Source organism: Hemicordylus capensis, chromosome 5 (assembly GCF_027244095.1).
Source record: "Hemicordylus capensis ecotype Gifberg chromosome 5, rHemCap1.1.pri, whole genome shotgun sequence".
In the NCBI taxonomy this organism is placed as follows: Eukaryota; Metazoa; Chordata; class Lepidosauria; order Squamata; family Cordylidae; genus Hemicordylus; species Hemicordylus capensis.
The window spans coordinates 35,331,405-35,356,100 of NC_069661.1; the positions used below are offsets into that span (position 1 = coordinate 35,331,405).

Below are 24,696 nucleotides of genomic sequence, written 5' to 3' on the forward strand. Positions count from 1 at the left end.
GGAAGAAGAGGGGCCATGGAGGGCCCCTCACTTGTTGCCCTTCCTCCTCCTACCACCCACATGCCTGCCACCATTTCCCAGATGGCTCAGATGGCAGTAAAGTGGAAAAAATGGCTCTTTCATTTCTTGAGCGAAAAAGAGAAGAGAGTGCCCTTTCAGCTGCTGACCACCCTGCAGTCAGGAAGTCAATCTTTATTATGGTCAGAAACCAGCAGGACAAAATGATGAGAGGAAATGATGTACAAAATATTCATACAGCTCTAACCCAACTACAACAAACCCTCGAAGCTAAAAAACAAAATTTGGCTACTTTATAAATCATGGAAGAATCCTTATAATTTTTTTAAAAAATAACATAAAAGTCTTCTGAATGTCCTGGAAATTCCATTAATATTGGTAAAATCAGATTTGCCAGTTAATCACTGGTTTAAATTTTGCTGGTCAGTGACCGAATAAACTTATAACTCTAACTCACTGGTTTCAAAAAAAAAATGGTCAAAAAACCTCTTCATGATAAAAATAACGTCAAAGGACACGAGGTATTGACTCAGTCTCCGCAGAACCACATGGATATTGGCATTGCAAAGTAAATATATGATGGAATCTACCTTTCAGTAGTGTTGAGGGAAGGGCATTGAAATGGGACCTGGAAAAAGCCCAACAATATTTTGAATAAGTAAGAGTTGTAAGGCATAATGCTGGTGCTGGTCTAGAAAATTTAAGAGAACCAATATTTACAAACCTCCTCTTCACTATGAGCCCCATCACCCACTGAGATCATCTGAAGAGGTCTGTCTGCAGTTGCCACCAGCTCATCTAGTGGCTAGACAGGGACAGCCTGCTCTGTTGCTACCCCGAGATTCTGGAATGTGCTCCCTGCTGAAATAAGAGCTTTACCATCTCTAAGAACTTCTAAAAAGTTGTTAAAGACACATTGATTCACCCAAGCTTTTTAAATAGACCTGTGCTTTAAAATTGTTTTAAGTTTTTAATTTCTGTTTTAATTTGTTTTATGTTGCTTCAGACCACCCAGAAATGGAAGTTTGGGGGGTGGATACAAATATAAGAAATAAACAAACAATTTAATTAATTTCAACTGGTATTAATAAAATAATTGCTACAATAGCAGCAATCAGAATTCATTTATTTATTTATGACCAAACCAAATGTTCTGACATCCTAATGTTGTGTTCATGCTTCAGACATCAATGTGCACACAATGCTATCCCTATCCCCACCCTTCCAAAGTGTGGGTGCTCTTGCTCAAGAGAGTGTAAATACTTTGGAGTGTGGTGCTGCAAAAGTGCTGTTAGACTGGAAAGCCACCCCTGAGGGTCCTCCTCCTTTACAAAGAGAAGTGCACTGAGCAAGGAGGGGGAATGGAAAAGCTCTTTGCATGCTCCTACCACTGCAAGTGGGAGCACAGGAGGTGGGGGCAGCAGAAGGTAGGCAGGTATGGAGGCACGGGGGGTATCTGGTGCCTCCGCTGGGGCATCAAAATCATGTCTTGGGCCACCCCTGCCACAAGGCCAAAATTTGATTGGCCCTGCTAACTGGGCAAAGAGGCACCTTTTTAACATGGTGATTCTTTTTATTTAACAGGGGGAGAGTAACTGGCCCCTATCCACCCCCTGCACAATACCTCCAGTACAGTGACTGTTGCTGGTGTCTTTTGCTTATGTTTCTCTTTAGATTGTGAGACTTTTGGGGACAGGGATCTTATTTACTATTATTTCTCTATGTAAACCATTTTGGGAAACTTTTGATGAAAAGTGGTATATAAATAGTTGTTGATTTCAAGAAGCCACCACTGTCCACACCACACTGGCAGCCACCGTAGCATCCTTTGCACCATTTGTATAGAATTGGAGGGGAAAACGAAGGAGAGAAATTACTTTTTTATGACGAACATAAAAAGATTCACCTGGCAATAAAGTTCAATGAGCCAGAGGAGGAGGAGGAGGAGGAGGAGAAGAAGAAGAAGAAGAAGAAGAAGAACTCATTTATTACCTGATTTTCCTGAGGTGCCGAGAGAGCAGCATTTCTGAACTGGCTCCAGTTACACAATTTCAGTGTTCCACATGAATGATTTTAACTATTTCCTTTGTAATGAAGACTGTAAAAGAGTAGCTCTGAGTGTTTGAACTGGGCCCTTTGCTCTTGTGAAGTGTTGGTTGCAAATGCTCTCATGAATATAAAATACTTAAAAGCATGAGTAGAAGTGGGGAGTGGAAAATTTTATGCAGCAAAGGATATACTTTAAAACAAACAAACCACTTTTGATACAGTCTGTGTTTTTAGGCCCATCTTAGGGCCTGAAGTAAATTAATCTTGGTGGTCTACATCTAGCCTCATTAGGGAGGTTTTGTGCATCCCCCCAACCAGAACACCTGATTTTTTAGAATTTGACACTTGACACTTATCTGCTGCCTTGATGCCAAAGGAAACAGAATTCTACATGTATGGAAATTAAATAATCTCTTACCCATAGCAATGGTCATCTTCCCAGGTCAGAGTTATGTTAAGGAGAAATAAGGAAGCTCACATTTCATTGCGTGCATCAGAGCTGTGTGAGTAGACACCAGGCGCGTAACAATGATAGGGCAAGGGGAGACAGTTGTCTGGGGGCCCCACTGCCTGGAGGGGCACCCCAGGGGCACCTCATGTGACTCCCCATTGCCCCCTGCCCAGCCCCATAGCCCCTCAGCCACTTGCCCTCTTCGCGGTCTCTCCTGCTTGTTCTGCTGGCCCGCAATGGAAGCAGCAGCCCAGCTGCCAAGAGCTCCTTTTCTCCCGCCTCTCAGCTGATCGGCGGGTGGGCGGGGCTTCCACGGAGGCCTCCGTGTAGGCCGCAGTGAAGCCTGAACTCGAGTAGGGCCCAAGCAAGCCAGGAAGGAGGAGGCAGCCAGAGTGTTCTCTGCAGCAGAAGACACCTTGCTGCCCTGCTTAACCCAGACCAGCATTTGCCAGGTAGAGTGTGAACTCCTTTTTGTGGTTACCTTTCCCGCCCCCCCCCATATATAGGGATCTGCTTGCCATAGGGCTTGGATTGGGGGGGGGGGACTGAGAAGTCTCTGAATATTTATTTTGAAACAGCTTGGAAAATTTGCTGACTTAAAAAAACTATCTAAAAAGTCCTATAAGTGGCTTGTTTCATGGCAGAAAATTGCAAAAACTTCTGGAACAGTATTTTATTAATTTTATTTATTCATTCATTCATTTATAAATGCACTTATGTTCAAGTTGTTTTGCAACCCAGAAGGTCTGAGTGAGAACTGTGAAGCATGTGTGGTGCTTTTATTTTATTTTTCTTGTGTGTGAACTGCTCCCCAATAACTTGCAGGGACTTCAGGGTAAATCTGGCCAACATGTGAATGCAGCACCTCCATTCCAGAGGAGAGGTGTGTTAAAGGGCTTTAAAAGCCTCCTGTGAAAAACCTCCTGCAATCAAACTTGACTGAATCTGTTCAGAATTCTGGGAAAACAAACATAGGTTCACCCTGCATGGTTGAAAGTCTCCTTTGCTAATCTGCAGCGAGGGGCCCATTTTAATCATTCATCTTTCTAGTGTGTTCTAGGCATTAAAAGTAATACAAATGTATAGTACTCAATGTATATCACTATATATTGTGATGTGTGTGTGTGTGTATTCAGTGAAATGTATTTGCAGGCAGCATACTTATTTTGGAATATCAGACTTAAATCCTTGGGGGCCTGGGGTGTGCGGAGGCCCTGGACTTGGGGGGGGGGGCCCATTTTAAAATCTTGTCTCTGGGCCCACTCCAACCTTGCTACGCCCCTGGTAGACACATTATCCTTTTAAAATAGATTGACAAGGGGTTATATAGTCCAAGAAGCCCCTCAAGCCCCTTCTTTAAAACAATCATAGCATGAAAAATGCTGCTTTAAACAGAACTTTAGCTTGAGAAATGTGTTGGATTTGAAAATTGGTTGGATTATAATTTTTTATTATTATTATTTATTTTTTGGCTTTTTGGAGATGCTTATACTGTCAAGCATCTCGCTCTGAAACATACGGTTTGCATTGATGTCATGAACCATAAACAAACATTATGAAAATCATTGTGAAATTTTCAAACATAGCTAGTAGGGATTGTGAAAGGAAAGACACTGCTGAATGGAAACAAAGGCTATCTATCCGAGATTGGGCTATGGGAGAACGGAGAGTGGATGGTTTTGATAGTGAGCTGATGTTTTGCAAATGTTTACGATGTTTGAACAGCCTGAAGGCATCAGAGGAATTAAAAAAAAAAGGCAGGAAGACAGCCCACAGCAGCTTCATCACCAGGGCCACCACGAACATTTCCGGGCCTGCATAAATTTGCAAGTCTTGCACAGATCCCCTTAATTGGTTTAATCAGAACTCATGTTTGATATTTTTATATATTAATGACCTACATATGAGTTCTGAACATTCAGTATTTCTTTCAACTCTTGGAGTGCCCAGCATAATCTAGTTGTAACGACAGTGTGTGACTTTAAAAAATAAAAATAAATCACAACTGGCCACACATTTTTATGCTAAAAAGTATTAACCCTTAATGAGGCTTTGGAAAACAAGGAAAGTGGACAGAATTACCTCTGCACTCCACTTCATTGGCTAGGTTCAGACATAACATGAAACCACATTTGTTCAAACGACAGCTAAGAACCCACACCAGACATACCCCAGATGGTTTAGAGCCAGGGTAAGGCTTCAACATTCACAAATTCACACCTGTCTCCATAGTGGAGCATCTGCTTGTCACAAGACAGTGGTCCTAACTGTGGTTTGTTAATTGTTTGTGAATTCAGACATAATGGGAAGCCACAGTTAGAGCAAAAATTGCAGTTTACAAATTAACTTCACAAACGATAGTGCTCATGGAGCTTATCTCTGCTTAGCACAAATTTTGTGTGTGATGTAGTTGTAGTAGATGTTGACTCATCAATAGATGAGACAAATTGTGCATCATGTGTTAATTTGTTGCTGACTGTTAAGGGAGCGTGTAGATGGGCACAGGATCCATTAACAGACAGCAACAAATTAACAGATGATACACAATCTGTCTCATCTGTTTCTTGTGCAGTGCCTTGCCATTCTCTCTCCTCCTCCTCCTCCTGCCTCCCACCCACCCACCATTTCTCAGCCGGTTTGCACCAGCTACAGGGTTTGGACCTGTATGCCCCTAAGCTGGCAAATAGGCGTTTGTCTATTTTTTTGTATGCTGTTGACGCAGTTTTGTATGCAGATGACGTGGCCCAAAGAGAGCACTTAAGGCCCTTGCACAACACTGCAAGGAAGACCTTGTAGTTATTAATTATTCCAAAACAAAAATCATGGTTTTCTCCACCAGGCCAAACATTTATATACCATTTATAAATTTGTGGCTGGGTGGAGAAAACCATGATTTTTGTTTTGGACAATCGATTGCGCAAATAAGCTGTTTTAAATATTTAGGTGTGGGTTTTCAGGCCAATGGGAAGAAAACTGCACAAGTGAAATATGCTTCTTCGTTGGCTCAGAGAAAGGCCATGGGTATTTTAAGATTTTACCATACTTGAGGAAGTTTTCTTCCCACGGCCATTAAACTGTTTACTGCCAAGTCACTTGCTCAACTTTTATATGGAGCTCAGTTGGGCCCATATTCTAATTTTGGCCCACTTGAAAGAGTCCAATCAGGTTTTCTAAAAGCTCTTTTTATTATAACCAGATGCGTCGCAAATGCTGCACTGCGAATGGAGTCAGGTATGATTTTTTAAAATTTATTTATATAACACATTTCTATCCTGCCCAAAGCTTGCGTCTCTGGGCAGTTTACAATTGAAATCATTCAAACATTAAAATCAATTAAACAATTAAAATCGTTTAAACATTAAAATGATTAACATTGAAATCAGTTAAAACCCAACATTAAAAGTATCAAAACTATAAATCTAATTAAAAACCTGGGCGAATAAATATGTTTCCAGTGCCTTTTAAAAAGTTACCAGAGATGGGGAGGCTCTTATTTCAACAGGGAGCGCATTCCAAAACCCAAGGGAAGCCAGGGTTTGGATGGCTACCATTATTTTCTGACTTAGACTTAATCTTACGTTGACAGGATTGACGCCTATAATTCTGAAGAACTGTTTTCAATCTGCCTGAACAAAGACTATACTTTGTAAATTGTCTTTTTGTGGCCTTTTGCCTGATTTTTTACTTCCTTTAGGCTATAAGAAGTAGGACATTATCCAGCAGCATACAATTGATATTGAATTGCAGAATGATTTAAGTTTGGTATCTGTGCTGAGGGAATTATGGTTTACTTCACATGTTCTTTTTGGTTATGGCCCCCATTTCCTATATTCTGCGAGAGAGGTATGTGTTGCTGGCAGCAGCTGCAAAGCTTCTGCAAAACTATAGTGGCAGCAGGCCATACCTTTTGGAGGTCAAGAGTTCTTCATAGGATTGAAGGTTTGCATGTGCCTACAGTTGGGATTATCAGGTGAATCTTCACTCATTTTATTCATACATGCTTTCCTGTCATCTGAGGTTCTGCTTAGGATGTCTTTGCCATTGAATTATGGCAGAGAGATATGAAGAACAGGACCTTTTGTGGCAGGCAGGCACCACCAACCCCCACAGAAGGCCTTCCCCTCAAAAGCCCAATTGGCCACATTCTTCAGTCTTTTAGGTGGTGAGTCAAGACCTGGTTATTTTGCTGGGCTGTGCAGACTGATAATTTAGCCAGTGTTTTGGATTGCTGGTTCTGGATTTGTTAGATGCGATTGGCTTCTTTCGCGGGTAAGGGGTTGCCTCAGATGGGGATCTTTCCTATCATGCTAGCTGAGATCTTTTTGGGGGGAAATGGTAGCAAGCATAAATTGTCTTGTGAATTGTCTTGTGGTAGCAAATGTGACTTGTCCCTTTAGCTAAGCAGGGTCTGCCCTGGTTAATGGGAGACTAGAAGTATGAGCACTGTAAGATATCCCCTCACGGGATGGAGCCACTTTGGGAAGAGCAGAAGGTTCCAAGTTCCCTCCTTGGCATCTCCAAGTTAGGGCTGAGAAAGATTCCTGCCTGCAACCTTGGAGAAGCTGCTGCCAGTCTGTGTGGAAAATACTGAGCTAGATAGACCAATGGTCTGACTCAGTATATGGCAGTTTCCTATGTTCCTATGTTCCAAGCACTGTAAGATGCTTGGAATCTTAGGAGATGGGGCTGCTGTGGGAAGAGCACCTGTATGTTTGCATGCAGAAGGTCCCAGATTCCCTCCCTGGCATCTCTAAGATAAGACTGAGAGAGATTCCTGCCTGTAGACTTGTAGATAATACTAAGCTAGATGAACCAACAGCCTGACTCAGTATAAGGCAGCTTCCTATGCTCCTATGTGAGGAATTGGGTCTCTCCACGAAAGCCAGCATATTGTAGTGGTTAGAGTGCTGGACTAGGACCAGGGAGACCCGAGTTCAAATCCCCATTCAGCCATGATACTAGCTGGGTGACTCTGGGCCAGTCATGTCTCTCTCAGCCTAAACTACTTCACAGGGTTGTTGTGAGGAAAAAATGCAAGTATGTAGTACACCGCTCTGGGCTCCTTGGAGGGAAAGCGGGATATAAATGTAGTAGTAGTAGTAGTAGTAATAATAATAATAATAATAATAATAATGATAATGATACATGCAAGGGATTTGTTCTACCATTCGCTCATTATTGGTACATGGAGCAGAGCCCCCTCCGATGACTCCTTAAGAGGGCAAAAACCCTTGGGAGCAGCAGTCCCTCTGTATCTGATCCCAAACTCTTAAGGGCTTTAAATGTCAAAACCAGCACCTTGGAACTTTTTATTTAGTAGGCATTGAAGGATTCTGCTTTGTCATGTTAACACCTAGTTTGGGTTGTCTTCAGTGCTCTCCTCCAACAAGTGGCTCAGGAAATAGGAAATCCAGAGCTGTTGGATTATGGTGGGGAGACGGCCGGTCAATGTGGCCATACTTCTGTTGAAAGTCAGTGAGGCTATTCTCACGATCGGCTGAAATTGGGCTAAGAGAACCTCACCTGATTTTGGCCGATCATGTGCTGCAACAGGAGCTGCGCAGCCCAGCAGCAAAGCCCCCAAAGTACCCCTTCCCTTAGCCGAGGTTAACGGAGCGAGCGCTCCATCATTTTGATCATCTATTGTCGTGGCACGGCTCCGCGCCTCCCGGTGTGTGTGTCTCTCTCCAGCATGCCTCCAATCCCTGCAGTCCCCGCCGCCTCCGTGACTCTTCAGACCTCATTTCAGCGAGTCTCACTGATTGTGAGACTCGCCTCAGTTTGTGTCAAGGACAATCAAAGCAAACATTAAGATGCTATTCCCAGTCAAAATGACAATAGTTCTTTCTTTCACAGAAGCAATCTCTATAACAGTGATCGTCACTATTTTCCAAGCAGGGGTCACTTGGGCAAAAAACCTTCAGTGTGAGAGCCTTTCCCCACTGTGCTGTCCTCCACACATTCCTGGGCTTTTTTCTGTGCTGGGAGGGCCCTTTAAGAGAGATGGAGCCCTCTCTTAAGAGCTGTAAGAGGATCATCCTGGGAAGCACTCTGAGCACACCTTCCAACGGTGTGCTAATGCAACGTATTAGGCTTTGGCTGAAGCATCACACAGGCCCAATAAACAATTAATTAGGGAGTTACACTTAGGGTTGATGGGGCCCGCCACTGGCCCCCGGGCCTTACCATGAAGAACACTGAGCTGGAAGGTTTCTACCATTACCTGAGCTCAGCCAACCTCTGTTTCACTGCCACGAGCACAACGCAATATAGATATTTGTGAATATGTGACAAATGAATGCAACACACATGCCTCTCTTTACCCGGCTGGTTTCTTTGCAGAAGGGAGAGGTTCGTCCCCAAGAGAAAGAGACAAGGCATGTGCACTGAGCCAAGGCGCAAATGGAAAATAATTCAAGCCACTGAAATTAATATTTCTTTTGGTTTCTAGCTACACACTATTATGTGCCTTGCAGCTGCTTATTAGGGTATATTACTAGGCCAAAGTTCCATTGGCAGGAATCAAGGTTGTAGGCACTCGTCTCTTCTGCTAGAGTGGCCCTGGTATTCTGGGGTAGATTCCAAGTCCCAGAAAGGATAATTGTGTGCATATAATCCACCCAACATGTCTCTTGGCATTCCTCAAATCCTATTATAACAACATAAAAGTGGCCACTCATTAACAGTTATGGAGTGGCTTCTGTTATGGGCGGAAAGCCAACTGCTCTGTTCTGCTCGCTTGCAGGACTGCTTCCTACGTCTGATTCCTGAACTTTTTTGGTTTTAATAATACGAAATCCCGTGAAAGGATTTCACCATTGCCAAAGCTGCAGCATTATCATGGGAGTTGTATATAGCCCTTTGAAATCGAATCAGATCCAGTCTCATGCCAATCTTATCCTGGAGGGTCTTTCAGTACTCTGCAGTTAAAAACATTTCCTTGGGCAAATGTAAGGAATAAAAATATAGACTAAAGTTCTTTCCTAAAACACTGCTACAGTACTGACTTTTCTGGATTGTATTCTGGATGTTAGAAGGGTTGCTTCTGTGCAGGAAAGGGGTGGTGTAAGTTTGGCTGGGAATAAAATCTTGCACAGGAGCAGAAGTAGTGTTGTGGAGTACACTGGGCAACAGCCCTTAAGAGTTAGGGAGGTTAAACAGCAAGGAGTGCAGAGGCAGGGTGGATGAAGGAACAGCGCAGAGCAGGCAATAGATTGAGGAACAGGAACAGAAGGAAAGGGAGGGTGAAGGAGCTTGAGGGAAAGGGCAGATCAGACAGGGAAGAGGGGTGAGAAGGGGTTAATGAGAAAGGCAGCTCTAGGAAAAAAAACTTCACAGTATAACTGTCAGGAGGGAAATGTGTCATATGGATGCACTGGGGGGAAGGGAAGCAGGAGTGCCTGCTTCCCTTCCTCCAGTGCTGTTGGGGTTTGTGATTATTTAGCAAAGCGCCAAGGAAGCTACTACTCCCGTTACAGAGTGCAGAGTTTAGTTGTTGCAGCTATTTAAGTAACAGGCATGGAGATCACTGTAGAGTCTAAGTTACTTAACTAGTTTTTTGGTGAAATACATTAGAGATAGGAAATGCCTATCCTATCTATCAGCTACGTAATGAATAGGTAGGGAGAGAGAGAGAGAGATGTTTTTATCTTCTCTCTAGGAGGAAAGGAAGAGGACTGTACCTGAGGAGTCAAAGCAGAGGTCATAGAGTAGAGGAAAGCAGGGACCAGTCGCGGAGGGAGGCCATAGGTGGGCAGGCTGCTGCCTCCGCCGCAGCTCCCCTAGCGCCGCCCCCTGCATCTAACATCAGTCGCAGGGGACATTTAGCCATGCCCTCCATGCCTGATATCAGACACAAGGGTGTGGTTTCACTCCCAAACAGGGCCATGTGTCCCCATTAGGAGCTCAGTTGTCCAGCGCAGCGTTCGCTGCACGGCCGGAGTGACTCTCCCTGAGTCACTCTGGCCATGCTGCGAACATGCAGTGCTGGCCAAGTTTGCTCCCAAACAGGGCCATGCTGCTCTGTTTTGGAGAAAAATCTCACACCCCGTGTCTGATGTCAGATGTGGGGGGCATGTCTAGGGCCATGAGGCACAACCCCTGGGGAGTGGCAGCCTGGGTTCTTTGAATCTATTCACCCAATGGTGGCTCCACCCCTGGCAGGGACAGGTAAGGATACCCTCACTAGCTACCTCTGCTCCCAACGTACCTCGTGGTCATTAGGACAGTTGGTGCACAAGGTCGAGGCACTGGAACTCCATCTCCAACAAAAGCACCCATTGATGACTAGAGAAAGTAGGACAATGTAGGCTTTAGCAGCCATGAACTTGAGGAAACAATGGATAACGGTGACATGGAGTTGAAGAAAAAAGGAGCCAAAGGGAGACTGAGGCAAATCCTTATATGAGGTACGGTTACCAGAGGCGTGGCCGACCAGAGTCAGGTAGGAAGTGAATAGTCAAGGAAGTTTGAAGGGCTGGGGACTATGTGCCAGGGAGCCAAGCTGGTCTAGGGCAGAGCCTAAACCCTGACAGGGCAGCTGATCTTTAGCAGGCTTCCAAGACTGCACATGCACCTCGTTACACCCAGCAAGCATGGCAAACCTCAGCCTTCCTCCCAAAGCCGGAGCAGGAGAAGTGGGAGGGGATTGCCCTGGCAGTGGTGGTGTGATCTCTGCCCCTTCCCCAGCTCTGATGTTGTGAGAAAGGCTGGAGGTTCTTTGGCGCTGCCTTGCCAAGGTGGCTGGAGTACACCTTGGCCACCCAGGGCCAAACAAACTAGCTCCTACCTTTATTTCTTGCTCAGCAGCAGGGAAGAAAGGAATATGGGAGTGGAGGGGTTGCTTTGTGGCACTCTGGAACCAAGCAAGCTCCTCGGCCCAGGAATGGGAGGCTCATGTAGGGAGTTACTGGCTTACAGCTGCTCTGGAGCAGAAGTTGAGTAAGCCCTCCACGTGGGCCTTTTGTTCCTGGACAAGTGCACAGGGGTGCTTTCTTGGTGGCTGAGCACCATTTTGGGTTGGTGGCAGAAATCAAGTCAAAACTGTGGACCCCTGATCTTTAGGAATTGCATTGAGGATGTTCCAGCCTTGTGACATGTCAGTCTTGAGAGGGCAGTGAGGGAGACAAAGAGAACTGAGGGGCAGTGAGAGGCAAAGTTGGTGCAAGAGGAGAGACAGTGCGGGGCAGTGAGAGACAAAGAGAACTGGGCAAGGGCAGCTAAATTTCAAATATTGGTTTGAACTTACCAGCCAGTTCTTTGGATGAAGGTTCCTAGTTCTTTTGTAAGGTGGCTACATAAGTCTCCAATCGCTTTAGATTAAAACCCTGCTCAGCTGTCTACCCCCACAGCTGGTCTGATAGGGACCAACTGGAGACCAATGCATACTTCATAATACACAGTTTGCTTAACCACTGCAGTGAGCTTATCATACGCACCTTCCTTGGCAAAGCAGAAATCAACTCTTTCTATTAAGTTACTAATTTTCCTTGTACAATTCCTTCTCCCCTCCCCCTCCCCCCGCAACCCGCCATCAATATATGTTGGCCTGGTATTGAAATGTCTGAGCAGATTACATCAAGCTGCATATTTCAAGAAGCTAACCTGTGAAAGCCAAACTTTGGAGAAGGTGCTCAGATTCAAACGATACATGAAGGTCATTCACACGACCTACCTGCTCGGACCTGGGGAGGGTTGGTAGGGAGGCAGGCTCCTCCCTGCCTCCCTGCACACCATCATCACCTTTGCTAAGCTCTGCCACTCACCGCAGCACATGAGCTGCATCCCAGTGAGTGTCAGAGCCAGGAGCTGGAGGAGGAAGTCCTCCAGCATCCCACAATGCACCACATCAGGAGCACTCCTCCTGCCTGACTGCAGGCAGCCTGAGCATGCACACGACCGGGGACTGGGTTGGAAAGGCATGCTCACACCCTTCTGCCTCAGTAATAGCCTGAGGGAAAAGCTTCAGCTACCCAGCAGGGCAGTGCCGGAATCGGGCCAATTCTGGTGCTCCATGTGAGCAGCCCTACTGGGTAGGACTGCTCATGAGTATACCCCCATGATACGGCAGACCTTAAGCCCAGTCTGTCCCCAGTTGCATATAAAGATCCAATATGCCTTTGCCAGCAATTTCACGTAGCATTTCGACCACATGTAGAGGGGCCATTGGATGAGCCATAATACCACCACATGATTAAGGAACAGTGCATGCATGAGACATGCATGCATGACACATGCATGCTCACAGTGCACTTATGACTTTATCATATGGGGTGAGCTGATTGGGCAAAGTATAGTCCAATCTGGCCTAATGTTTTGTTATTTGAGAACTCGATGAAGATAATCCACTTTGTCACAAATGCCTTTATTCTTTTTCTTCCTTTCTTCACCTGCACATAATTCATCGATTTAGTCACATTCATACACCTCGTTCTCATTCTTTTACACTTTATACATCTCCTGATTGCCAGTATTTTGCATAAAAATTCTTTACTGCTGTGATAATGTATGAAACATTTCTTAGCTTTTTTTTTGTAAATACAGTGGTCCCTCTACTTACAAAATTAATCCGTTCCGAATGCACATTTGTAAGTTGAAAAGTTCGTAAGTCGAAAAGCGGTTTCCCATAGGAATGCATTGGGAACGGATTAATGCGTTCCGGAGCCTAGAAAAAAGACCCAGACCCCCCAGTAAGGCTTGCAAACTGCACAGGAACATTTCTTTTCAAAAATAAACAGGCAGTAAACAGGCAGGCAAGTCAAGGAAACCGCATGTAAAATTCGTAAGTCGAGGAAACCCCATCTAAAAGTTTGTAAGTCGAAAAAACCGCCTCTAAAACCGGATCTAAAACTGCCGTTTGTAACTCGAAAAATACTTATGTCGAGTAGTTCGTAAGTCGAGGGACCACTGTATGATCAAACATAACAATGGGTTCAATTTCAGATTTCTACATTATGTCCACATTTCCCACACAGAGGGTTATAGCCATCTGTTACCTTCTGCAACCCTCACATTTAATTTAAAACTACAGTACATGCACTCTTCACCTTTGTGTGTGCTTATGATGCCTTTGGAATTAATGGCCTTGGATCAGGACACTTGCCTTGGTTGAATACAAATTAATAATATAGTGATAGTACTAACCCTACACATTTTTTCCTTTTCCTCTCCAAGTACATGGTTAATTTAAAAAACCAACCAATTATGAATTTCACCAAAAAAAAAATCTTAAGGCTATTTCTTTGGGGAAGCAAGGGATTCCCTCTTCATTAGTGAGAAATTTGGCTTTGTTAATTGCATTTGGTTAACTGAGGGCCTTTGAATCCCTTTCCAGTTTGACATGGCTTTGTTTCACTGTTATGTTTTCGCAGTACTCTGTAGGGATTTGTACCCTAGTGTTTGGTTGTGACATATCTCTGGCTGCGTCTGATTGCAAGATCATACATGAAAAGGCATGTGAACACTCTTAGGATGATGGGTCAAGTACCATACGTTGTGGACTTTTGATCCAAGAGTACCCTTTGGGTTTGACAGTTAATATGTTGCATTCCAAGAGGATTCTTCGCAGATGTTGCTGTGGTGTTTATGACATAATATCTCTTCCCACCACAGTCAGATAACTGAAAGTGACCATCAATAAAGAGGGAAAGCAAAGCACTCGCATGTGTTATTTCATGGGGGAAGTAAGTCAAGCATCACATGTTTGAGAAACTTGGCCAAATAACACACATTAAACCTGACTGTGTCTCAGTGCTCTCCCGGGAGGGTTCGTGTACAGATGTTACTGGGGCATTTACAATTTTATAAAATAAAAAAAATCCCTTCTCTGTGAACTAAATCGAAGCTGGACCACTGAGACCCAGGCTCAAGATCTCTGTGGCACAGGTTCCTCGAGCAATTTTTATAAACACTTCCTAAACGCTTTATGAGCTATGAAAACAGTTGGGGGAAACTGTGCAGCCACGTAGAGGTCACATGCTAAGTACATCGCTGGAAAACTGTGGGGAAGGATTGGGAACAGGAGTTCACTATGACAAATGTTGTGGACCTGAGACAAGCCCCTACCTTGACGTTTCCTGCTGTAGTCCGTAACATCTGTGTTATACTTTTCAGGGCTCCCCCCTCCTAGTGTCCATCCAGAACAGCAGAGTGCGCATTTCAGTCACCAAACACGTGTCTCAGCTCACATTTTTAAATCCAGTGCCATAAATCATACAGCTTGGGGTGAGGAGGGGAGAGAACCTAGACTGCTGAAAGTCCACCCCGCCCCCATTGTTTCTGGTCTAGATTACAGGCATGATGTTGCTAAAAACAATTCTTTAAATAAATGCCGTTTGCCAAATACCTTGATTTATGGCTTGCAATTTCCGTAAATGCCATTGGCTGCAGTGTGCTAAAACTGCTGGGGTATTGCTGCCTTGTTTTAAGTCGTGCATGAGTGCTCATTGATGCAGCCATCTGAGAGTGACGACATGGCCTAACAGCATATAAGGTGTCCCATCTCGTGTGTGCTGCCTGAGATCAAACACTAACTGGAGCAATTGAGTGATTACTGTTCAGAAAGAACTCAGTCCTGTGCGGTGTTGAGCTTTGCCAGCGAGGTGCCGAGTGCCCAGGCTCTTGCTGAAGTTTGTGGGGGAAGAAAGTACTTTGCACCTTGCTGGGAGGCATTCGAGCCCAAAGCTGTATCCAGTCGAGATTTAGATGCCATTCCAAAAGAACCGCATAACTTTGCTGATACGAAAAGGGCCTTCACTTTTGCATCACGGTTCTGTGCAAAGCAAGCGAGCAAATGCTTTCTCATATGCTGCCTGTAACTAAGTGCTTGCATAATGGGTAAAGCTGCACTGATGCAAGATGTTGCATAGCCTTGCAAAGTCATAGGGATGTTTCAAGCTGGGCTGTTGCACCAAAGTTCCCTGCAAAACAGTCTTTCAGTTACGCCAAATACAGCGGCTGGCCCCCTATCTGTCCCCTCTGGACTTGGCCACTGTGATCCATGTGGCGGTCACTTCCAGGTTAGATTATTGCAACTCGCTTTATGTGGGGCTGCCACTGCGCCTAACTCGGAGATTGCAACTGGTGCAGAATGCAGCGGCCAGGGTCCTTACTGAAGCGCCTTGGCGAGAACATGTGACACCTTTGCTTGTTCAGTGGCACTGGTTGCCGGTTGAGTCCTGGGTTAAGTTTAAGGTATTAACCTTAACATTTAAAGCCCTACATGGTACGGGGCCCTCCAAGACTGCCTTGTTTGATATGTTCCTCGCCGGGTCCTGAGATCAGCCACAAGTAATGCCTTGGTGATCCCGGGCCCTAGGGATATTAAACTGCAATCAACGAGAGCCAGAGCCTTCTCAGTGGTGGCCCCAACTCTATGGAACGGTCTCCCGGATAATATCAGAGCTCTCCATGATCTGTTGGCCTTTCGTAAGGCATGTAAGACTGAAATGTTCTACCGGGTGTTCGGTCGCTGAGATAGCTGGTTGTAGAGTGATCTTGTAATCTATGGTTATTATGTCATGTGGAATGAGTATTGTATGAGATTGTGGTTTATGAGGTTATGTAAGATATATTTTTATGAAATTGTGTTGTTGTGTATGTTATTGCTTGTAAGCCACCCTGAGTACTATGGGAGTAGGGCGACATATAAATCTAACTAAATAAAATAAATAAAAAACATATGAGCAATGCCTGCTTTGTATTTGGACAGGTGACTACATAGCAGACTACACTGTCCACTGTAAGATCTTCCCCTTAGCGGATAGGGCTAGAAGCTCAGTGGTAGAGCATCCGCTTGCATGCAGAAGGTCCCATGTTCAATCCTGGCAGCATCTCCAAGAAGGACTGGGAAAAACTCCTTCCTGAAACCTTGGAGAGTTGCTGCCAGTCAGTTTAGACTGTTCTGAACTAAATGGACCAATGGTCTGATTCTGTACAAGGCAACTTCCTATGTTCCTAGGCTGCGCACCTTGTTAGCAAAAAAGATGTCTGCACGAGTCTGGAATATGAGCTCCAGACTTAGCATAATTAGCTACTACAACACATTTACTGAAGCACTGCATTAGTCTGGATGTCAGTTGCTAACTGTAATATGAGAGGCACATGGCTCTGTGCTTGAGTGACTGCTGGCTCTGTTTTGGCCAGGGTGGTGCAGCAGTGAACCTAGAGTTCTGCAAAAGTTGTGCCGTCAAGTCGGTGTTGACTCTTGGCAACCACAGAGCCCAGTAGTTTTCTTTTGGTAGAATACAGGAGGGGTTTACCATTGCCATCTCCCGCGCAGTAGGAGATGATGCCTTTCAGCATCTTCCTATATCGCTGCTGCCTGATATAGGTGTTTCCCATAGTCTGGGAAACATACCAGCGGGGATTCGAACCGGCAACCTCTTGCTCCCTAGGCAAGTTACTTCCTCACTGCGCCATTAGGTGCAAAGGCTCCCTCAAAGGATTAGTACTGAGTCAAAGATTCATTGTAATAGATTATTTATTTTATTCATTCAACATATTTATTTAACATATTTTTATACTGCCCAAAACACAAGTTCTGTTATTGACATTCCTTGTAATAGATTGTTGGCCGGGTGCTGAACGAGGATGGAGATGGACCAGGGTGATTTGGGGGTGGGGTGGGATGAGTGAGGAATATTTGTAAAGTTTCAAGGGGCAGCTTAACTGCTCCCATACAGGGAGAAGAAGTAGTAGTGACGGGCAGCAGTGTTGGGAGCTTATCTTTATTGGTTTCTCATATTCTGAGGACAGCCAAGGACAACTGTAAGATCTACCGGCAAAGAGACTCTCCTGTGCTTTTCTCTGTTACTTTGTGGTTTACCTATCTTCTGGCTAATTGTAACATCTTTCAGCTATGTCTGTTGCTAGAAGGAGGGGATGGCCGCCGTTGTAGCTATAAAGGCAAGGGCTGTACCAAAGGCGCAGCTGTTGGTGCAGCTGATGGTGGGCTGCTGGGTGGGCCACCTAGTAAGCGGCCGCCAAAGCCAGCTGCCAAAGGAGGCTGGCCTCTGGGGATGGGACTGAGGGCTGAGGCAAGCCATGCTGTTGTTTTAAAAACCTCTCTCTTTATTAACTAGGTCTATACAGGTATGTGTTTTGGTGTATCTGGAGATTGGGAGGTGGGTGTTCCTGGGGCTATTCCAGTGGGGCAGGGAACAGAGTAGATGTGGTGTTGGCAAGTTTGCAGGCTGTTACAGGGGAAGGGAGATCAGAAATGTAATAGCTGTTACCCCTTCCAGCCCTCCTGCCAGCCCTTTGACTTTGAGAAGCAGTACCAACTGCCCAGAGAACCTCATCTTGCTTCTTTGTAATGCCAGATCACTTCAAAATAAAACATAAATAGTTATAAAGCTTTGGTTTTTAGAGTTTTTATTGTATTTTAAATTGTTGTAATCATGTTAATGTTTTAATGGTTTTTCTATCGTGAACCGCCCAAGGACCTTTTTTTGTATAGGTATACAAATGTCCTAAACAAACAAATAATCCATGATTTGATTGTGGATGATGGAGCTGACCTAGTATGTGTTACAGAGACCTGGATAGGGAGGCTAGTGGTCCAGCTTGGGCTGAGCTTCTCCTGGCAGGATACTCTGTTGTGGAGCAGGTGAGAGGTTGTGTGTGGGGAGGAGGAGTGGCTGTGGTGTCAGGGGCGGAGCCATCACTGGACAACATGGTTCAAGGAACCTGGGCCACCACCCCTCAGGGCTGTGCCTTGTGGCCCTGACACCCCCTGCGTCTGACGGCAGATGTGGGGTGTGTGGTTTATCTCTTGAATGTAGCCACACAGCCCCGTTTGGGAGCTAAACCATGTTCCCGCATCTGACGGCAGATGTGAGGGGCATGGCTAAATGTGTCCAGCATATGATGTCAGACGAAGGGGGTAGGGTGAAGGGGCCATGGTGGTGGCTGAACATGGGTCGCCGCTGGTCTCCCTCCACCACTATGTGGTGTATAAGACTAATATCTCCCATACCAGGGTTCCTGTCAGGAAATTGGCCTATACTGAGTGTGTGTACCTACACCTGGAGACCAAGGATAGATTGGGACCATTTTGGAACTAACTAGACTGGATCAGATCAGGAGTTCATAGCAGCCATGACAATTATGGGCCTATCCCAAATGTTCTAGGACAAACACACATTGCTGCTCACACACTCAATTTGGGTTTTTGCTCTGATAAGGATGGTGTTCCATAGGTGGGGACTCTTGTGATTTCCCAGTTGTTATGGATGGACCACCATCTTGTTGAGGTCCGACTTACATCAACAACTCTCCTCCACAGGAGTGAAGGACCTATTAGGATGGTTCACCCAAAAAGGCTATTGAATCCAATAGGATTCCAAGGAGTCTTGGAAGGCATTAAGGTTGGTTCTGCCAGTGATTCTGTTAATGCCCTGGTGCAGACTTGGAATAATGAACTTACTAGGACAGTAGACATGATTGCTCCTAAGGGCCCTCTCCAACCTGCTTGTAAATTGGTATACAGAAGAACTATGGAGGCTGAAGCAGCAAGGTAGACAGCTAGAGTCTACCTTGCTGAGAAAGGCTCAGCTTGAATCCGACAGATTACAACACAGAGTGTGTTTAAAGATCTATGATCTGGCAATGTGCACAGCAAAAAAGCAGTTCTTTTCTGCCCACATTGCTTCTGCAAGCTCACATCCAGCAGAGTTGCCTAGGGTTCTGAGAGGGCGAATCAATGCCCCTCCTTCCTTGAATGAGAATTTGTATCCATCAATTACCCATTGTGATGTTTTAATGAGGGTTGTTTTTTTTTGCAGATAAAATGTAAATTGTATTTACATTCGAGTTGAACTAGGCTCTATAGTTGTTGCAGAGCCTACTATGGAAGTGTCCAGCAGCTCCTCTTCCATGGTTAAATTGGATCAATCTCAGTTTGCGACTCCTAAGGATATGCACAAGCTGCTTGGCGCACTTTGTCTTACTACCTGTTCTCTTGATCCTTGCCCTATATGGCTTATACGATCTAGCAGGGAGATTATTGGAGAGGGCCTTGCTAAGATCATTAATGCTTCTCTGATGGATGGCAGGATGTCTCCTTGTCTCAAGGAGGCAATTTATAGACAACTGTTGAAGAAACCTGCATTGGAACCCTCAGACTTAGGCAATTATAGGTCTGTCTCCAGCCTCCTATACTTAGGCAAGGTGATTGAGAGGGTGGTGGCATCTCAGCTCCAGGCTAGGGGTGTGCACAAAACCGATTTATCTGGATCGGTTTGAGTCTGGATCGGACTCAAACTGGACTGTGCATGTTCAGTTTTGTGCACCCCTGAACACCCCCCCCCATTCGGCTTGAAAATGCCCCCCCCCCAGTTTGCCTTTCAAATGGTCACCATGAGCTGGGAGAGGGCTAGAAAGGCCTGAAAACGGGCCAAACCAGCCCAAAAAGGGCGAAGGGGAAGCTTCAGACACACACACCCCTGCAGCCATGGCAGCATCCCCTGGAGGCAGCAGAATAACCCTGAGCCCAGTGGTGAGTTTAAAATAACCCCAGACCCAGATCTGCCTCTTTCAGATATGCCTATTTTAGATATACCTCTGCCTGTTCTGGATGGGGTTACACTCCCTCTGAAAGATCAGGTGTGTAGCCTGGGAGTGCTCCTGGACCCAAATATCTCCCTGGTTTCTCAGGTTGAGGCGGTGGCCAGGAGCACTTTTTATCAGCTTCGGCTGATATGTCAGCTATATCTATTTCTAGAGGTGAATGACCTTAAAATTTGTGATACATATGCTGGTAACCTCCAGACTTGACTACTGTAATGCACTCTGTGTAGGGCTGCCTTTGTACATAGTCTGGAAACTACAATTGGTACAGAATGTGGCAGCCAGATTGGTCTCTGGGACAACATGAAGGGACCATATAGCACTGGTTTTGAAAGAACTGCACTGGCTGCCAATACGTTTCCGGGTGAAATACAAAGTGCTGGTTATTACCTATAAAGCCCTTAATGGCTTGGGACCAGGCTATTTAAGAGAGAACCTCCTTTGTCATGAACTCTCCTGCCTTTTACGATCTTCTGGAGAAGTCTGGTTACGGTTGCCACCAGCTCTCTGGTGGCGACTCAGGGCCGGGCTTTCTCTGTGGCTGCCCCAGGGCTTTGGAATATGTGCCCTGCTGAAATAAGAGCATCTCCTTCTCTGTTTTCAGGAAGACCCTCAAGGCTCTCCTTTTCTTGCAAGGTTTTAATTAGAATTTTAATAATTTTAATAATTTTTATATTGTTTTTATCGTGTTTTATGTCTTTTTAACCTGCTATTTTAATGCTGAGGTTTGTACACTGCCTAGAGATTTACATATCAGGTGGTATAAAAATATGATAAATAAAATAAAATAACATATTTTAAAAAAACATTTTGAACACTGGATCGGCGAGAGGTTGAGCTGAAGTGGGCCCAGTCTGGCTCAAGGGCGAACCCTTGAGCCGGCCCAGTTCAATTGTGAACCGGCTCAACCTCGAGCAGGTTCGCACATCCCTACTCCAGGCACCTGTTATTGTCATTGCTGCCACCACCAAATGGTGGATGGCTGTTCAGCTTGAAATGTGAAACACTGAGTTCATCACCGGAAGCCCTTCTCTGGGATCCCCACCATCCGATACTGATTAAGCCGTGACCAGGGAGAGAGTGTTCCTGCATGTGGCACCCAGGCACGGCCCGTGAACTCACCTCGGGGGGGGGGGGGCGGGGGGGCGGGCGGCAGGCGGCTTCTTTAACTGTAAACAGAGCCGGTGCTCCATGCCGCCCCGCAGCCCCCGCAGTGGGGAATCACCTCCGCCACTCACCTGGCTCCCACGGAGGCGAGCCCCCGCCAGCGTCCAGGTGAGTGGCGGAGGCGATTCCCCACCACGGGGGCTGCTGGGCGGCACGGAGCACCGGCTCCATTTACAGAAGAAGCCGCCTACCGCCCCCCCCGGAGGTGAGCTCACGAGCCGCCCCTGGTGGCACCCCAACTGCAGAAGGCTCACCTGGCTCCAAACTTGATGTTGGTTGGCCTTGGGCAAAGACATGTGTTAGACCAAGCACGTCTTATAAGGTGGTTTTACCATTGTTTTTAATCTTGCCTGCTGAATGGTATGGGATTGCTTTGTTTTATGGTTCACAGTTTGTTTAATGGTAGTTTTACACACACACACACACACACACACACACACACACACTTATTTTATTTTCATTTTATTAGATGGTATCTGTTAATTTTACTAAAGGGCATTTTAGAAAATTTTTAGACACACAGATAAACCAATATACATCATGCTTTACAGACTAATATAAGTCAAAAAACCAAAAACCAGCCACAAGTTACTTTGCTGAAGAGCTAACAATCTAAATTTTGACAGTGTGGGAATCAAAAAAAGAAATAAGGGCTAATTTGACATCCAAGACCGATGCTGTAAGTCAGGCAGAGCACATGCTTAGCATGCAGAAGTGCCCAGATTTAATCTCCAGGTAGGCTGGGGGAAAACCCTTGCCTAAAGCAGCTCCCAGTCAGTGTCCACAGTGCTGATCTAGACAGGCCAATGGTCTGACTCAGTCTAAGCAGCTTCATATGTTCACCCACACAAATCCTAATATTGCAAGTAAGTTGTTGTTACTCCCAGGATGTGAATCTCTGGTGGTTCTGAAAGTGGTGCAGCTCACCCTGAATGATCTTTCCTTGAAACTCCAAATGCAGTAGTCCAGGGGAAAAAAATCCATCTGGATGAAGTCCCAGAGGCTGTACCATCTATCAGCTTGCTTCAATCATCAATAATGATGCAGAGGGTGGAGTGGGGGGTGGGTGAGTATTTATATATGTTTAGAGGTTGGAAGCTATTACACAGGAAGTGTCAGAATGTCAGATCCAGGCAAGACTGGTTTCCTCCAAGTGTTCCATGTTCAAATAATGCCAAAAAATGTTGTTATATGATACACCTGTCCAAAAACAGCTCTCTCTGCACAGCTGCAGCATCACTAGCCACCAAGACAGCTTTTGATGGTATCAAGTGGGAATAGGCTTTATGCACACAAATGGATTCAATTGGACTTGGTTTTCACTGATTTAGCTATGATTCTGTGCACAAATCCATCTGTCATCAAACAATGATAAATAGTTGATAAATGGTGCTCGCAAGGGCAGCGTTGCCTATTGTATCATGATGCTGTCATTGTCTTGGCCCTTAGCAACATAACTCATACATTTTGAATAGCAACAAATGCAACAGTGAGGGGGACAACTGCAATGAGATTTAAGATATCAAATGGATCTCTTTGAGGCCACATTCTCACAACCAGAATGATCACAGTTAGAGAGTTAACTGCAATCACTGAGCTCTGCACACTCCTATATAGTTTGTCCAATCCTGGTTCTTGATCCCGGTTAAATGCTGGTAAAGTGAAGCAGTAATTTAACCTGAGATTACCCAGACATTCTGGGTTCTCACAACACATTCCATAGGAGCATGTGGGGCTCGCTGATTGTGGTTAACTCTGTAACCCTGGTCATTCTGGTCATGAGAACATGACCTGAAAAAGACACAGGCTTTGTCCAACACTTGCTTTGTTGTCTGGAGGAGTACATTTGCCCAGTTTTAAGGGAAAGAAACAAACTAGCCAATGGGGTTTGACTTTGTATTTTGGACACTGACCCATCTTCCATTGGTACTTGAAGCCTGTCAAGTTCAAATATGCTGTTATGCCCACCAGCTCAGGAACACTATCTCCACACCCTGGATGCATAGAGATGTACTTTTTCTACATACATACAGGAGAGTACCATTTGCACAATCAAAGTCTCACTACAGTTTCCTTGACGTTTTTGAATTGTTTGGGTAATATCACTACAAATGTTGATGTGGGTATTGATATTGAAACAGTGGTCTGTTTCAGTACAAAGCTCCATTCAACAAAGCTCCATTGCTGTTTGAGTCAGAGGAGGTTGGATCCAAGATGGTCAGGTATGGTCAGGGTCCAAGGAGGAGCCAGTTGTCAGTCAGATAGAGCCAGAGGTGAGGAGCACAGTCTAAGGCAGGCAAGGGTCAAGTTCCTTGAGCAGGAAGCAAAGGTCAGAAGACCAAGAAATGGGTAATGTACTCCAAGACATGTAGATAGATGACCTCTTGCATCCCAGTATTTAGATTAGCTGTAAGCTAATCATACCTTAGTGAAACATGTCAGCATTCCAATTCTCACTTAACACGAAACTTGTTGTCAGGCACCTATCAGGCATCTGTTTTATTCTATCCAATAATCTTTCATGTTTTGTTTAGAAGTTTGGCCCGGTCGGGATTCTGTAGAGTAGAGAGAGTGGAAGGTGGAGTCAGAAATGAAAAGGGAGGAAAAGGGAAATGGAAAGGAAAAAAATCGAGTTGTTTCTGAATAGTTAAATCTTAGTTAAATCTACACAAGATTAATTTGGGGACATTCACATGTTCTACGTGCAGCGCAGAGCAGGGCAGATTGATCTGAGGCTGGGACTCATTGTCCCAGTCTCCGTGAAGCCCACAATGCATTGCGCAACATGCACATTGCATTGGGTGATTCCCACAAGAGACAGACACCTAGACTCTGGACTGGGTCTCACGATCAGTGAGACCCGGTTTGGGGCAGTGAGTGGGAAGAGCGGGCTAAGCCCGCTCTACCCACTCACGAGTGGGTAGGGAGCCCTGGGCGGCTGGATCGGCCGCCCACATGATGGCCGGCTCCATGACCGAGGCGGCGGGGGGGGGGGAGTGGGGGCCATGCGGCCCCCGCAAGCCCCAGTATGCCCTGCGCGAGAGCATACTGGGGAGACCCCCGGAGCCGGGAGGTGGCTTTTCGCCTCCTGGCAGTGGGTCTGCTCGTGAGTAGGCATGCCACAAAGGTGCACCACGGCTACTCATGATCCTAAAAAGCAGGTTTGCTGGAGTGCTAGCTCCGCAAACCTGCTTTTTAGCAGGGGTTCTCGAGCGGGTTACCCGCTCAAGAACTACTGTGCTCGGCTGCGAGCCCGGTGGTTCTTATGGTCAAGTGAGAATCGCCCCTCTGTGTGCGGCCAGGCTGGAAGCAGCCCATGCTTGCACACAAGCAGGTAGCCGGGGGTAAGGGAGTGCTTGCTCCCTTAACCTTGACTAACACCCGGACTTAAAAGCCGGGCTAGGCAGTGCTAGCCTGCCAGGATTGGGCCCCAACCCCTATGG

The 24,696-nt window shown here is 45.6% G+C and overlaps 1 protein-coding gene across 4 annotated transcripts in view; it reads left to right on the forward strand.

Moving 5' to 3' along the window:
- The first annotated feature begins 2,833 nt into the window (after nt 1–2,833).
- Nucleotides 2,834–24,696, forward strand: part of LOC128328090 (C-type lectin domain family 4 member K-like) — a 67,308-nt gene continuing 45,445 nt past the window's right edge. For 2 of the 4 annotated variants that reach the window (XM_053257696.1, XM_053257695.1), the window contains exon 1: nt 2,838–2,970. The gene's annotated coding sequence lies outside the window, so the exon portion shown is untranslated. Of the gene's footprint in view, nt 2,971–24,696 lie in introns of all 4 variants that reach the window. The other 2 variants (XM_053257693.1, XM_053257694.1) reach the window with 2 other exon arrangements.